The 14,778-nt window shown below is 41.0% G+C and overlaps 1 protein-coding gene across 5 annotated transcripts in view; it reads left to right on the top strand.

Annotated features, from left to right (window-relative positions):
* DYM (dymeclin) overlaps positions 1-14,778 on the top strand; it is a 389,955-nt gene that overhangs the window by 348,783 nt on the left and 26,394 nt on the right. The window lies entirely within an intron of this gene.

Here is a 14,778-nt window from a genome sequence, read left to right as displayed (position 1 = left end):
ATTGTACTCCTTCCCCTGTCTAGTCTATAAAGCCACTACTTTGTCCTTCATCAGATTCCTCCTCCAGATCCGCTTCTAGTGTGGTACTTTCAGGAAACTATCGACTGATAATAGTGTATGGCAGAGGATGAATGACCAGTTGTGACTGCTGATATTTTATTGATTTGTATCTTATTTAAAAAAAAAATCCCAGGAACCATCTAGCTGTGCATGTAATTAGTCTATGTAAGCACATGTTTTTATTACAGTTTCCTTCATCTTCCTTGTTCCACTTCCTCTGGTACCACAGAGACTGTCTGAAAATGAACACTACATCTTGAGTCATTTCCATTCCATGTATGGAATTGTTTGAGAAAAAGCATTCTTGTATGAATAAATAAAGCTCCAGGTAATCAAAAGATTAATAGTGTTGCTTGACATAAATTCATTGTTAGATAGTGAATTGAAGTACACAAAGATCTGAGGTTTATTCATTACCTTTTTCCAAAAGCCACCCAAGTTAGAGACAGGGCCGGAAGAGAGGCCAGGCATTCTGACTGCCAGTCTGCTACTCTGATCACTAGACAACACTTGCTCCCAAATACTGACTTTAGTATTGTTGCCCCATTGCTGACCAAAGGTCAGATCAGAGCAGGTCAGTTTTTTGTCTGGAGCAGATATCAGTGATTCAGAGTCAAGGTTTTCCTTAGTGTGTCTGTGTGTTTGTTTATAAAATGTACACAAGCCCCATTTTCTCAAGTGGGTGGTAACAAACAGTAGTCCAAGCAACTGTCTCTTGCAGAAACCTCAGGGCAGGCCCCTCAGCCCTGTCCCTCAAAAGAAGCTGTTTTGTGCCTCTGTCTCTCTCTCTCTCTCTGTCCATGGCGCCTCATAGCTCTTCCTGTTGTAGCCCCTGACTTTTTCACCTGGGAAACTCCTAGCCCAAGGCTAGAGTAGATGCCTGAAGGGCAGCTTCAGCATCTACCCTCTTTTTCTGCAGCAGCACTGCGCCATAAAAAGAACCTCAGAGCTTCAACTACCAGACAAAGGAGAGTGCCTTAATCCTATAATACCGTGAATGACTCTCTGGGTATGGCACTGCATGCCATGGTTAGCTCCGTCCACAGGGAGTTTCGTCTTGAGTGCTCAAACATCAGTAATCCCTGATGTTGAGTGAGGTTGATGAACAGTAAACAGGCCCTGGGGTGGAAGGGTGAGGACTGAAGCCGTCCTTTCCCTCACTGACTCAAGGCAGACACGCATCCTGGTAGCTCCATTCTTGACTCGGTTATTGTGGGCTTAGTGGAAGAAATAACTTCAGATTAATTAGATTTACTTAGATTTTGAGCATATTGTTGGAGCCATTGTTGAAGTACGAAAAAATGTAAACCAAAAAAAAAGCACTTGCAGCCATGACCCTGATCTGCACAGTGGTGCTTATGCATTTCACTGTACTCCATGCCACTCCTCGTCACTTTCACACTGGGAAGTGGCATGTGACTGACAGGAACACATACCTGTAACTCAAATGCAAATGTCAGATTGCTAATTAAATTGACCTTTTTTAGGTAAATATGTGAAAAATCATCCCCTGAATCAATTTGGCAAATACATGCCAAGAACTGGAGGCTCTGTGTCTTAGTATCCTTACAAGAAGCAACCTCACTGCTCTTCAAGATAAACCTAGTGTAATTAACATGACTTTAAATCATGTGCTTTTAGCCATACACTGTGTAAGTCAGGGAAAGTCCAAGCTGAGTAATTAGCCTTTTAGAAGACTCCTGCATAAACAGAGAGATAAAGGGCAGGTGCTGAAATCAAGAACTGGTTATTTCTCTTTCAGCCTGAGAGAGAAGATAAATTAAGCTAATAAGCCTGGGACTGAGGTGGAAACCACAGCTCATAGATAGAGCTGTCTCCTTTGCAGACAAGCAGGCCACAATCCAGGCTCCCTTTTTTATTGCAGAAGCTTATTAAAGGCAATTTAAAGATCATGGTGATAGGTGAAAATTGGTCTTCGTGTCTCGCTCTCTCTTTTAGATTCACAAGTTGTCTTTTCTTCCTTTCAGTGAATCCTCTGTAGTTTGAGGATTAGGAACGTGAGAGAAGTGAGACTGTGTCTGGAGTCTGGGATTTATCTCAGGATTTTCAATGGGAGTTAGCCAGCAGATAACTGCTATTTTACAATAAGTGGGAAAACTTGTTCTGAATGCCAGATATTAACTGGAAGCTGACATTTGGGTTCATGGAGTGAGCACACTTGAGAGACCACATTTCATGCTTTTGAAAGAAATTCCCCACTGGCTAAGCCATTTAAACTAAAATCATTTTATTTTTACAAGCACTTGCTTAAGTTGGGTTTCCGCCCTGCCTGAATTTTCCCACTGCGTTGATTTGTATTTGCTTCTTTTTTCTCTGTTTCTTTATCATCTCTCCCTGTGCTCGACAGAAGCAGTTATGCTCTTATACTGTGCCTCTCTGATATGAGTCAAGCATGCAACAGTCATTAGAACTTGTTCTAGTTTTACGAGCAATAAAATTCACTCAACAAAATGGAAAAGGGAAAAAACCTTTCTCCGTCCAATCCCTGGACCCTGACTGAACAAAAAAACAGGGTTTGAGTGTTCAGGGCACGTCTCAGGGTATGTCAACAAAGCATTTTGGAGCGAGCCTCCCAGCTCAGGTCACTTCCGAGTCCGAGCTCCAACCCATGCCTCAATTTCAAGGCACTGTCTATACAGCTATTTTTAGGGCACTAGCATGAGCCCTGCTAGGCCAAGTCTGTCGACCTGGGCTGGGAGGTTCACTCCAGAAACCCTGTGTAAACATACCCTCTGAGGCTTGCTCCTCTCTTAGCTGAGCAGTTCCAGGTCCTTCAACTCCTGTTTGTTACATCGGAAGCAAGCCCTTAGTCACCAGATAGCAGGGGGTAGGGAGGGAATGGGAAATTGGAGACAAGATAGTTCCTGAGTGCTGCCTAACAGCTGTCCCAGAACTGCAGTACAGCCTTGGCATACCATCCAGCTGGTTTCAGGAGTACTGTCAACCCCAAAAGTTAGTCCATCAGAAGACAGACAATGAAATTGTGGTTATAATTAAAATAAATCGTGGTTTTGGGCCAAGGTGGCAATGGAGGACTCCGTCTTCTGGTCGCTAAATTGTAGGGCTTGTCTGCACTGCAAAGTTAACTCGAGTTATAGCTCAAGAGTTGCCCCTAACTTGACTCTTGTCCATGCACAAAACCCTTAATTTGAGTGCAGTGGTGCTTTTCACTCAAGTTGGCTGGCCCAAGAGAGGGGGTATAGACTTAAGCTAGAGTGAGCACAACATGTCTGCTGCTAACGTAACCACTGCAGCATCGACACAGGCTAGCATCACTCAACTGCCTCTAATTCTCCAGTGTTTTCCCACAAGTCCCCCCATGCGCTCAGAAAGGACAGACAAGTTCTCCCACAATACAGTGTGAAAGAATTCGTAGAGCAGCTTATCTTACTGCAGTCCTAAAAATCCTAGCATGTGCCCTCCGAAATCTTAGCACAAGTGCGTGTGGTGCTAGTATGGCTGCAGCAACTCAAGTGTGTTTTCACAGTGTGGCTACTCTCACTTTGAGCTAAGCTAACTTGAGAGGCGTAACTGGACTGTAGATAACTCAAGTTAGCTCTGCAGCGAAGACATACCCTTCGAGGAAAGTGCCTTTTACCTCCCAGAAATTGGAGGGAGGAAGCTCCTGAATTTACAATGCAGAGGGCAGGCAATTTGCTGGTTCTGCTCCTGACTTCTCAGAAGCCTGGAAGGGTTCTGTTCTCTCCTCTGGGGTGATCAGAAGGGCGTTGGCATTTTTTGTTCACTTCCTTGCCCCTTTATGAGACTCATAGTCCGGTACTGTCTGAGCCCATGAAGAGTGAGGGGAGTGCCATTCAGCAAAGAAATACTGGGTTCATAAATCTTGTGCAGTATGAAATCAACCCCCACATTGGTGTAACTTGCAAATAATTGACTTATATTGGCAACTGCAGTTCGATACTAGAGTGAGTCATCCTCGGTCTTCCATTGCACTGGGATTCTCAGATACTGGCCTTGGCCTGTAGAACACTTTTTCATCAAGGCTGGCTAGACAGCTTGGGCCTCTGTTTGAATGCAGACACTGCCACGGTTATGCTTGCCATTGCTAGCTTCCAACTATATTACTGCAATGTGCTCTTCAGTGTTTATTGTATATCTGGTGCAAAATGAAAAGACCCACGTCCTGAGTACATTGGGTCACTATGTGTACGTTAAACCAGTGCTCCATGCTGTGGATTGACCACCTATTTGCATTTGGGTCCAAGATCCAAGGATCTCTCAAAGCTAAGTGACATTGGCAACAAAATGGCAGATGAAATTCAATGTTGATAAATGCAAAGTAATGCACGTTAGAAAACATAATCCCAACTATACATATAAAATGATGGGGTCTAAATTAGCTGTTACCACTCAAGGAAGAGATCTTGGAGTCATTGTGGATAGTTCTCTGAAAACATCCACTCAGTGTGCAGTGGCAGTCAAAAAAGCAAACAGAATGTTGGGAATCATTAAGAAAGGGATAATGATAAGACAGAAAATATCATATTGCTTCCATATAAATCCATGGTATGCCCACATCTCGAATACTGCGTGCAGATGTGGTCGTCAAATCTCTAAAAAAGATATATTGGAATTGAAAAGGGAAACAAAAATTATTAGGGGTACGGAATGGCTTTTGTATGAGGAGAGATTAATAAGGCTGGGACTTTTCAGCTTGGAAAAGAGACGACTAAGGGGGAATATGATAGAGGTTTATAAAATCTTGACTTTTGTGGAGAGAGTAAATAAGTAAGTGTTGTTTACTCCTCCTCCTAACACAAGAACTAGGGTTCACCACATGAAATTAATAGGCAGCAGGTTTAAAACAAACCAAAGGAAGAATTTCTTCACACAACGCACAGTCAGCCTGGGAACTCTTTGCCAGAGGATGTTTTGAAGGCCAACAGGGTTCAAAAAAGAACTAGATAAATTCATGGAGGATAGGTCCGTCAGTGGCTATTACCCAGAATGGGCAGGGATGGTGCCCCTAGCCTCTGTTTGCCCAAAGCTCGGAATGAGCAACAGGAGATGGATCACTTGATGATTACCTGTTCTGTTCATTCCCTCTGGGGCACCTGGCACTGGCCACTGTCGGAAGACAGGACACTGGGCTAGATGGACCTTTGGTCTGATCCAGTATAGCCGTTCTTATGTAATTGAGGGTATTGGTTACAATCTGTAAAACCTTACATGGTCTAGGGTGCAACTACGTGGGAGATCATCCCTCACTCTCTGAACCATGACATCAGTTGATATCAGCTGGATTGCTCTTGCTGATGATTCATGGAGTTTCACTGTAGGAGTCCTTGCAACAGGGCATTCCCCACTGAGTTCCCCAGTGCTTGGAGGTCATGCTGCTGTGCTGTGCCAGAACAAGACTTTGAGGAGTTTCAGGGCACAATGCAAGGCACATTTGTTTACACAGGCCTTTAATTAAGCTATTGCAGACATACGGTTTACTAATTTAAACGGGTTGTCTCTGCCTGTGACTGTTTTATGTTTGTTTTAATTGTTGTAATAGTGCCCAGCTGCCATGGACGCTGGGCACTGCATAAGAATATGTAAATTAATGCCACATGGCATTGCAAAGGAGAAAATGGCAGATTAATGATGGAGACTAGGGATTGTGGGGCGTAGTGCTGGGTGAGGGAGACAGAAAACTTCCTAAAATAAATTTATCAGATTTTTCTCCATATTTATGTTTTTCTGCTCTGGAAGGTCAAGGATCTGACAGTACTGGAAACTGACTGTGTCTAATACATCCTTAGATCTGACATTATGCAGGCAGCTGTAATGCAGACTTCCCTTTACTAACCCACAGCTGCTGTTAACCCTTAACCTGAGGAATATCAAACTGGAAGGAGGAATATAGGATGTATTTTTGGCAAACTGCTTTTGCGGCTTTCAAAAACTGATATACGTAGTGGTTTTATTGGGGCAGCATGGACCATGACTAAAAATGAAAGCACAGTTCTAGTGTATGTCTACAGACCAAAGCAATGCAACTCAGACGTTGGGCTGAATGTCATTGTTTCACAGTGAAAGAGACTAAGGCCTGGTCTGCAGCTAAAATTTAGGTTCTCATACCCGGTGTGACATAGTTGAGTCAACCTAACCCCCACTGTAGCAGACACAGCCAAATCGGCTGAAGAATTCTTCTGTCATCTTAGCTCACCATCTCTCGAGGGAGCAGATTTACTGCAGCAACAGAAAAATCCCTTCTGTTGCTGTAGTAAGTGCCTATGCTACAGTAGACAAGCTGCAGCTTTGCCACTGTGGTGCTTGTAGTGTAGACATACCCCTAGAGATATCACTTTCTCACTTTGGAGCTGTTTGAGAAGCAGTGAATAATAATTCATGTTCCTTTTGAAAGCATTCATACCTAGAGGTCATATTCTCACAGGCTTTTGGCAGAGAAGAATGTGCTGCTTGTCCCTCAACAAATATGCTTTGGGACAGTCAGGTGTTCCAGGAACAATTATGTGAAGCGTTGTGACAGGACTTATGACAGTAGATGGCCCCATTGAGGATGGTGCCCAAGGGCTTGTCTACGTACAAACTTGCACTGGTTTAATTAAATAGCCTTAGTTAAAGTGGTTGAAAACCCTTGTGTGGAAGCTCTTATTTAATAGTGGCTTATTTCCATTTAGTTTCAACCTGTTCCTAATTGTCTTAAACTAAGGCTGTGTTTACACTAGCACTTCTGTCGGTAAAACTTTTGTCCCTTGGACAAAAAAAAAACCCACCCCTGACCGATGTAAATTTCAGCGACAAAAGCACCGGTGCAAATAGCGCTGTGTCGGCGGGAGACACTCTCCACTGACATAGCTACCACCACTGGTTGGGGGTGGTCTAATTATGCCAATGGAAGATCATTCGTCTGTCAGCATAAAGCAGCTGCACAGGAGACCTTACAGCGGTGCGGCTGTAAGGTCTGTAGTGTAGACAGAGCCTAAATTGAAATAAGAGCCCACACAGGGATTTACACCAGTTTAACTAAAGGGGAGTTTAAGGGGAGTTATTCCGGAATAGCTATTCCTGATTAACTCCATGTGTGGACACTCTTATTTTGGAATGAGAGTGCCTCAGGCCTGTCTATGCTATGGGTGCAGCAACGACACAGCTACAGCACCGTAGCACAGGTCTAAATAACAGTGTAAATGGTGAGGCACTGCTTAGGTGAATGGAGCAAAGACACGCCAGAACCTCGAGGTATATACCGTACAAGGCTCTCTACACACACAGTCAGTGCCTCCCCCATCTACACTGCTGTTTTTAGCAACATAGCATCCTGCTGCCGCCCCAATCCTGGAACCTTTCTCTGCTGCAGGGAAAGGCTCTGGCAGGGGGAGGCAGCAGGAAACAGCTATGTCCGCTCCCTGCCATAGGGAGCTGCTGGAGCCTTTCTCCACTGCCCCCTGCCTATCAGAGCTTTTCCCCACTGCTAGAGTCTTTCCCTGTGGCACTGCTCTTTATACCCTGGCTAGGGAGGCGAGCAGTGTGTGTGTGTGCTCTACTCGGTGCTGTAAGTATAGACATAGTCTCCAGCACTACATCAACATCGCTATGGCAAGTAAGGGGGGAGGTTTGAGCACTGGCCTGCTAAACCCAGGGTTGTGAGTTCAATCCTTGAGGGTGCCATTTAGGGATCTGGGGCAAAAATTGGGGATTGGTCCTGCTTTGAGCAGGGGGTTGGACTAGATGACCTCCCGAGGTCCCTTCCAACCCTGATATTCTATGATTAAGTGCACGGAAATAACTTAGCAGCAGCAGTTTTGAGATCCACAATCATTTGAAAAATGGGTTGACCTCAGTTGCGATGATGCTCTCAAAAACCCATCGCTGAAACTTTCTTCGTCTAAAATGTATTTCAGCAGGCTCTGAAGAGATGAAATATGGCCTATTTCTATGTCCATACAATATATATAGTGCAAATACTGTAGATGAGGGGGATGAGTTAGTGATCAACTACTAACAAAGCTGTTTTCCAAGCCATGTTTCCAGTATAAGTTGTAAAAATGCATGTAAGTTGGAAGCTTTAAGGAAAGTGAAATAAATGTATAGTGTGACTGTTTGGAATGTAGTTCAGCTTGAAACATTCAATAAGTGAGAAGCTTCATATTACTGAACCTCTAGACTTTTAAAATGTTTGCTTAATGTGGTGAGTCATTTGTAAAGCATATTGATATAAAAAAGATTGTTTTTGTGTTAGAATTTTTAAATCTAAAAAGCAACGAAAATGCCCAATACAATTACTGCTCCACTAAACCTATATATGGAATTTTAAATGTTGCACATTCCAAGATTTGGCTTACTTTGGTGGTATAAGAAAAGTTCTTTTGCACATAAGGTCCTAGTTACAGTCAAGTTATCTGTCAAAAGATTGCCAGGTCTAGCAGCAGTAGTGTATACCATGGCATCTACAACCTCTGTGTGGCACTCCCAAAGAGAGTTAGTTAATGTTGTAATAGATACCATATTTATACATTACTTTCAAGACTGTTTGAAAAGGGGATGTGCAGTCCACCTCTCCCCAGGTGTCTTCTGGATATGAAAATTCTATAATATACATTTTTATTAAATTATTTTTATAGGCTTATGTGCAAAAATAACCCTCAAGTGGCTTTAGGAAACTCATTTCAAAAATGTGGCTGCTCTTGAGAACCCAAACAACTTAGGTTTGCTTTTATATTGCAGCTGTCAGTCATTTCAGGAATTAAAACAGCATTTTCGCTTAAATTTGTTTCAAGGGCCTGCTATGGATTCTTCCAGCAGTGATGGTGGGGAAACCTAGTAAATGGGAGGTGGGGTGCCGAGGGGAGGAATTAAAAAGCAACTTATTGGCATTGCTAACCAGGGCTAGTAAGAAACAGCAATTTTAGTTTACTTGTACTCCTGGCACAAAGTCAAAGCTACAGTAATGCTTTTCTGACACCTCCCTATCAAAGAGTAATATAAACATCATTACAGCATCAGCATAGGAAAATATGCATTAGCAACCTCTTGAGTCTCTGCTCTTTAAACTCTTTCCCATGTAATATTAGATTCTCACTGTAAACGAGCCAGAATGTTTTCCAGCAGAAAATAATAATCATGCCTTCAACTTGGAAAGAGCACTCCATAAAACTTTTTCTTTGTAGATCAAGAGTAAACAGAGAACTTCAGCTCTGTTTCCCTCCTAAAACGTGCATTCCTATTCCTTAGCATTTTAAAGATTCATGGTTGAACTACTGGCCCTAATTAAGTCAGTGGGGCCAGGATTTTGCCCTGTAGTTTTAAATGTTATGAACCATTACTACTAGTTTAATAATAGGAAACAAGGACTATTCCAACTCCTAGTAAAGTTAACAGGAGTCTCCAGTGGGAGTAGATCAGGCCCCCAAATGGTATGGGGACTTGACTGCGGGGCTGGGATTCAGGTCTCCTGGGTTCTTTGCTTGGCTCTTCTATTGGCTCATTGTAAAACTGTGAGTTTCAATCCCTTGGTTTCCCTCTTTGTAAAACAAGTTTAATTCTTGCCTACTTCATAAATCCAGGCCTATTCTTTGTCAAGTGTTTTGAGATACTCAGATAAATGATGCTATTTAAGCATATGTTGTTCATTTTTATTATGACCACTATTTTGTAATAGTGGCACTGGTGCAATATTTTACCAGAATATTTCACAATGAACATATATACATGTTGCTTTTCTAATCGTGTGTCACCTGTGGAGCCAACTTAGCAATAGTAGTTTGCATTGCTGTTGCCTAGATGTAGGTGACCAGAGTCTTACTCCCCATATCAGCAGGGACTGAGGATGCTGCACAGCGATCATGTTTATTCTTTAGTAGAGGCAGGCATCCATCACCCTGATCAACAGGCCGATTAGAAGAGCACTTGTTGGATTTGTGTCCAGTCTGCTTTGGCCTTATCCCCTCACAGATAACTCTTGCATCAGTAAATATTTCATTGTTATCCAGTAAAGTCACTACTCATGTACACTTGCTATTCCCTCAGTTACCTTATCCACTTTTAAATCCACACCTCTGTCCATCTTGCCATGCATTTGGGGTCACAGGACTGGTATATCTCGTATAGCACGCCAACATGTTTTTCTTCTTATGCATATGTAAGTGGAGCAGCAAAGTGGAATTTAGGAGACCCCAGTGCTTCAAACATGTTGCCAATTTCACTTTGCTGCTCTGCACTCTAATGGAGCTGAATAGCAGGGGTTATGGAAGCAAAGTAATGTTGAGTGGGTGGGAAAAGATGGGATTAGTAGCATGGCTAATGAGGAAATCTCAGCTTGAGGGAGCTGTGGGTGAGTCTTGAGTACCATATTGCCACTTTTCTCTCCCAATCTAACTGTTGGGTGCCTGAGTGTTGAAGTTGCTGGTAAATCACATACTCCATAGAACCTGCCTAAGGAATCATCTCATTTGCATTGCATTATGCTTACAATGAGAGAGTGCTGAAATGTCTTCATTTTGCTTTGGCTAGTAACCTCAGAAGCTATTTATAAATTTCTGTCCTTCAGTAGAGGTTTTCAGTTAAGTCACCCAGTTTACAATACACCATAACCTGTAGTATATTGCCTTTCATTCTCATACCACAGCCAATGAGCTATGTTTGCTGCTGAAGAGAGAAGAAAATACTCTTCCTATTTTCAATACCTTAATACTTGAATTGTGGAGCAGGGGTGGAGAGAAATCATATATATGTAACGTATATAGCACTAACTGCTTTAACCAAAGGGTATTAATAATACTTAGCATTTAGATGCTCCTTTCTATCTTCAGAATGCTTTGCAATCATAACTAATCCTCCCAGTGTCCAGGTAAGGTAAATTGTATCTTCCCCATTTTACAGATGGGGAATCTGAAGTACAGAGGATTTAAGTTACTTGACTAAGGCCACAGAAGGTACTCAGTGTCAACTGGGATTATGACTCCTGGAGTTCCTAGCTCTGAATTCTAAAATTAAACCATGCTGCTCTCTCCAAGGTGCATTCTGGTATTCATGTACCTTGCTTACAAACCAGGGTTTGAATGGTAAATACTTAACATGGAGAACTTTCCTTTTTTAATGTATCCACCCTGGGATTATCAAACACAGAACCATCCCTTCAGTTTGGACCTCAAGTACAATATACCTTAGATCCCAGCAAATCAGTGTATGATTATATCATGATAAAGTGTGAAATGAATCAGATGAGCAAAATTTTCCTTCAAAGTGAAGAATTTCTCCTGTGGTTACTACAGCAATAGAAGATGCAGGGAAAATGAGTTCTGACATTTGGGCTAAGAGCGAGCATATAATATTTCTCTGACTTTCCTGGTTTCCTTTTTTAATATTTTGTTGTTCATCAGTGAAATTGTGCTCTTTCTTGTAAACTCTAGAACCTATAGCCTTTTTCTCCCTGTTACTGTGACATCTGTTTGTGAGGGTGCAGCTAATCAGCTACAGACTCCACTGCTAATCTAAGCCTGCAAGCCACTTGAAAAGTTAGCCAGTATTTTGTAATGAAGGCCTGAAGTTATTATTTGGGCTATTTTTTTCTTTTATCTTCCCTTCAGGGGTCATCAGACTGGCAATATTTTTTTTACAAGCTCAGGCTTTGGACTTTTAAAAGTTAAATCTCTACATGTCAACCTACGTGAATTTCCTGTAAAAATGTTTGAGTTGTGAATCAATTTGTAATAATATAAAAATGAACAAACAGTTTAGCTCCATTTTGAAATATGTTTTTTAAATATACTGTCATATCTAAAAACATACCACAGCTTGTCTAGCAAGTTGAAGAGTTCTGGTTACTTTGCAGGTAGATGTGATATATACTGTTAATGTTGTGCTGTAAAATGATCACATATACTAGTTATGATAACTTTAAAAAAGAAAAGCACTCAGAGAGGGTTTACTTAGATTAAAACCAGAAACTCCAAAATGCTAGAGATTGCTCAACTTTGCAAGCAACATAGCCGGTCAATTCCTTTGAAAAATTTCCCTAGTCGCTCTCTTGCCAAAATATAGCCATACTTGAATTATTTATTTTCTGTACTAATATTTCTCCAGTTAAAATACATAAATAAAATAAAAATCTAAACTCATTCTACATACAAAGTTGCTTTTAGGGCTTGGCTTTAAAATACATAAACGATAAAGACAGTTAAAAGCCATATACCAGTGTGTGTTTTATTCAATCATGTGTTTCCAGCTCAGTGGCTTAAAGCATAATATAGGAGGTGTACTATAGCCGTTTCATTTTTTAAGGGGATACCACATGTTGATGAAGTACTATCATGTTGTGCTTCAGTAAGAGTTCTAAATGGAATCTGGCCGTTCCAATGTTTGCATGGTGCTATTTGGCTCAGCAGTGATAAGCAATAGACTGTCTGGCTCCTTCAAGGAGTCTTTCAGTAATGTCTGAGCACTCGACAGTTCCGAAACCCTCTGGCTGACTTTCCCCTGTGGACCGTTCATTTATCAGGAAATGAAATTGGTTACAGGATTTCTCACGTTGCCAAACCTCACTGACGAAATATGGTTTGTTCCTAATTTCAGAAGAAGCAAGAACACATTAACTGTTTACTCTTGTTAGTTTCTTTATGACTTTGCTAAGAAGACTTCATGTCCTTTTTACATTTAAATATTGTATGAGGTTGCTGACATGCATTCTCACTATATAAACTTATTGAAGATAGTGAACTTGATAATTTGAACCCTTACATTCAGGTTTGTTCCTTTGCATTATAGTTAGAAATGATTTTCAACCAGTTCTCAGTTTTATCATACCTGAATGGTTTTAACTTGTGATTCAGTGTGATGGCAAGTTAAGCATATTCTTCATGTTATGGATCAACTTGTGCATAAAGTAGAAGGAACAAAATTGAGAGAAGCATGCATTTGAACAACACAGATAAGGTTTTGTTGTTTACCGGGAAGTTTAACTCTTAAAGTAGATAATCTAATTTATGTGATCTTGGCCAGAACTGGACCAGATTTTTTTTTTTTAAACTTATTCTGTTGTACTGACCATCAAAAGTATAAACAGGATATAGTCATCTTTGCATGCACTTTTCTTTTAACTTTGCATTTTACTTTTATTTACAAACCACTACTGGCTACAAACAATTTTTAAAGGTATTTGGGGTATCATAATCTTTTATTATGTATATAGTTTCCATAGATTATACTAAACCTGTAAAATCAGATATGCATTTATAAATTCAAGTTAATTGATAAAATAAAATTAAAATACAACTTAGTTACTGGGAAATATCACATTATATTTAGATGTAAGGGTTGCTCAGCAGTTTATATAACACGTCTGTGTGGCACTTACTGCTGCTGTGAACATAAATCGATAATCTGGCAGATCTCAGTGAGAAGGGAGAGTCATTGATACAAAACGTACCCGGAACAATGTTGCAACTATGTAGGAGACAGCATCTGTCTCTCAAGACTGTGAGGGCTTTGTCTGCTAGACAGCTAAGGGAGCTGTTGTCATTCTTCTGGTGTAATACTGTTTTTGTCTTTGAGCACAGAGAGGATTGATCACCAGCAAGTTGTCTGGTGGTCAGAGCTGACTCCTGTTTCCCTATCACCCAAATCATTTCAGTTTATGTAACAGAATATTACAATAAGAGCATTTCTATTGTGACATTAATGTGTTCTAATGCAGTCTATAGCTGTATCCTCTTATGTGTGGAATTAATAGGCCCAGAGGTAAAGCACAGTGCACATGTGGTAATTATTATGATTGGAAGTGGTTCCCGCATTAATTGATGGCAGTAGCAACTAAAACCAGCCTTATTTAATTTTCATCAGTTCTTATGACAAGATCCTGTAAACAGGATCCTTTGCAGTCTCATCATTATTGCTCTTTCTCTTTTTCATTAAGAATGGGACACAAGGAAAATATTTTAGGGTTCTTTATGCTCAGGCTTTGTCAGTGTTTTGGATCCTTCTTTCATTAACAAGTTGTTATTAAATACAGCTACCCAGCAACCTGCTGTAGAGAACTGGATGTCTTGTCTACCACCTACTGAGATTGACGTGGTGTCACAAGACCAGTCCTTGGCTGGCGCCAACTAGTGGCCTTGCTCACAGTCTGGACCCTGTAGGGACAAGCCATTGCAAAAGAGAATAAATGAATGACTCTGTCTCATCAAGTGAAGCCTTGTCACTGATGTAATTGAGAATCATAAAAATCAGACATTTTCAAAGCTGTGTCTGCAGCTAAAATTGTACTTACAAGTCTTACAAAGGTAGCCATTTTGTTTTTATTATTATTGTATAAACAAAACGTTCCTGCTAACAAGCGACATTCTTAAAACACATACACAGTGTAGAGAACATATGACTGAAAAGTTCAAACAGAGACTTGGTTCATCTTTTTTTTCCCCCTAGATACTCAAGCCAGAAAGTAAATAAAAGCCCTAAGTGCTTGCATTTGGCATCCTTCCTGTTACAAATGAAAGAATTAATGGTGAAAGGTGCCCCAGAAAACAAATATCATTAGTCTTTCACCCAGGGGCTCCAACATTCAAATACAGACTTGCCTCACGGTGGAAAAATATTTGGTGGGCTCATAATGATCCCAGATGGACACCTGTCATCATTAAACCACCATAGACCTTAACACTGTTTGATCTGTAAGGACAGTGCCCTTTCCTCCTTCTCACAATACAGTTCTGCCCTGATGCCTACAAAATA

This window comes from Lepidochelys kempii, chromosome 5 (genome assembly GCF_965140265.1).
Source record: "Lepidochelys kempii isolate rLepKem1 chromosome 5, rLepKem1.hap2, whole genome shotgun sequence".
NCBI classification, from domain to species: domain Eukaryota; kingdom Metazoa; phylum Chordata; order Testudines; family Cheloniidae; genus Lepidochelys; species Lepidochelys kempii.
Note: the sequence above shows the minus strand (reverse complement) of the source record. Positions and strands in the feature narration are given on the sequence as shown.